General features: G+C 37.9%; 1 protein-coding gene across 5 annotated transcripts in view; it reads right to left on the bottom strand.

Moving 5' to 3' along the window:
• The window catches only part of LOC106880195 (large neutral amino acids transporter small subunit 1), a 72,962-nt gene that overhangs the window by 27,355 nt on the left and 43,218 nt on the right, over positions 1–2,389 (bottom strand). The window contains exon 1 of one of the 5 annotated variants that reach the window (XM_014930046.2): positions 1,901–2,027. The exons of the other annotated variants lie outside the window; for them this stretch is intronic. The gene's annotated coding sequence lies outside the window, so the exon portion shown is untranslated. Of the gene's footprint in view, positions 1–1,900; positions 2,028–2,389 lie in introns of those variants that run through there. 5 annotated transcript variants of the gene reach the window in all.

Raw genomic sequence — 2,389 nt, 5'->3', positions numbered from 1 at the left:
GCATATACAGACCCACATATACACATACATATACATAAACAGACACACATACACATACATATGCATACATATACACACACATGCATATACAGACCCACATATACACGTACATACACATACATATGCATACATACAAGGCGGCGAGTTGGCGGAAACTTTAGCACGCCGGGCGAAATGCTTAGCGGTATTTCGTCTGCTGCTACGTTCTGAGTTCAAATTCCACCGAGGTCGACTTTGCCTTTCATCCTTTCGGGGTCGATTAAATAAGTACCAGTTACGCACTGGGGTCGATATAACCGACTTAATCCGTTTGTCTGTCTTTGTTTGTCCCCTCTGTGTGTAGCCCCTTGTGGGCAGTAAAGAAATAATACATATGCATACATATACATACACATGCATATACAGACACACATACATACACATAAACAGACACATACATATACAAAGTAAGATATACAATTGGCCCTTGTCTTCTCGGAAATCAATACTACATATTGAACAGCCCATTGCAAGTTGTCCCACTTCGGAAGAGTACGGATGCCTATGGAGGAGGATAGATGACTGCCAATGGCTATAAAGCACTAAAGAGAGATATGCTGACGATCATTACAATGATTAAGATAATGAAGATAATGAGGATGATGATGATGAAGGAGGCAGCATCATCATCAGCATCATCACAATAATCGTAAAAACTGTACTTAAGGAGATTAGTCACCAGCTAATATTTCTTATTTTTTACATACATTTAGCCATACTTAAAACGTTTTCCTTTCTCTCTCTCTCTCTCGCATTCCATTTGTGTGTGTGTGTTTGTTTTATTACAAGGTCAGCGGTTTAAGAATAACAATTGAGAAATTGCTGGTGAGATGACTCAATACTAGAGAAGAGTCGAATTTGTTGCAACACACACACACACACATTGTACACAAGCGCATATACATTATATAAATGAAATACATGAACAGGAGTGGCTGTGTGGTAAGTAGCTTGCTTACCAACCACATGGTTCCGGGTTCAGACCGATTGCGTGGCACCTTGGGCAAGTGTCTTCTACTATAGCCCCGGGCCGACCAAAGCCTTGTGAGTGGATTTGGTAGACGGAAACTGAAAGAAGCCTGCCGAATATATATGTGTGTGTATGTGTTTGTTGTTTGGCTCCTCCCACTACTGTTTGACAGCCGATGTTGGTGTGTTTACATCCCCTTAACTTAGTGGTTCTGCAAAAGTAACCGATAGAATAAGTACTGGGCTTAAAAAAGAATGTTTGAAAGAATAAAAGAATACAGTAAATGCTAATCATTCTGCCACCTCACCACCTTAACCCTTTCGTTACCAACCCAGCTGGCTCTGTAGTACAAATGCCTTTGTTTTCAAAAGTTTTGAATTAAAATCTTTCAACAAACCTTAGTCACAATTTATGTTCCTAACACTAGCTTAATGATAACTAAGTTATTTTACTAAATTCTTTGTTTTATCTAAAATTAATTGAAAGAAACAGAACATACGGTAAAAAAAGTGTAATAATGACAAAGTTATTTTAATGAATTTTTCATTATTACCAAAATTATTTGAAAAAGAAAAGAACTTATTACTTCAAAAGGAATATGGTAATAAAACAATCAAAACACAAGCCAGAAATGTTTTAAAAAAAAAACAAAATCATAAACCGATACTGGTGTGTTTACGTCCCCGTAACTTAGCGGTTCAGCAAAAGAGACCGATAGAATAAGTACTAGGCTTCCAAAGAATAAGTCTTGGGGTCGAGTTGCTCGACTAAAGGTGGTGCTCCAGCATGGCCACAATCAAAAGATTGAAACGAGTAAAAGAGTAAAAAGAGTAAAAGAGTTATCCAAATCACAGCAGACAAAACTTGAACTTATGAACTGTTTATACTCACTAATTACCAGACGCACAGACCGAACAAACATACGGCTGGACGCAGACCACTGCTACATTCCACGAGTCCCGCTACACTTATTGTGTGTCAAGGAGAATGACCCAGAGGTGTGTGGTGGAGTGTAGATGGGGGGGGAGGCAATGAAGGCAGAGGGGAAGCTAACCCCCCCCCATACCAGCAAGTTTGCATGTCAGCTGTAGAAGAACCAGATGAAGGTGAGTGGCATGGCAGGAACGGGAGGAGGGGACAGAGAGCAGATAACTGCTACAGATTTGTGGAAAAAAAATTGGAGACAAACATTGCAAAATACACACACAAATACAAACCTCCACCATACATTTTTTGTTGTTACCATAATCACTGTCGTATCTACTGATATAATTCTACATAAAAATATATATATATATTTATATACACATATTTACTTATATGTGTGTGTGTATATATATATATATATATATATATATATATATATATATATATATATAT

This window comes from Octopus bimaculoides, chromosome 22 (genome assembly GCF_001194135.2).
Source record: "Octopus bimaculoides isolate UCB-OBI-ISO-001 chromosome 22, ASM119413v2, whole genome shotgun sequence".
NCBI classification, from domain to species: Eukaryota; Metazoa; Mollusca; class Cephalopoda; order Octopoda; family Octopodidae; genus Octopus; species Octopus bimaculoides.
This window is presented reverse-complemented; position numbering and strand designations above follow the sequence as displayed.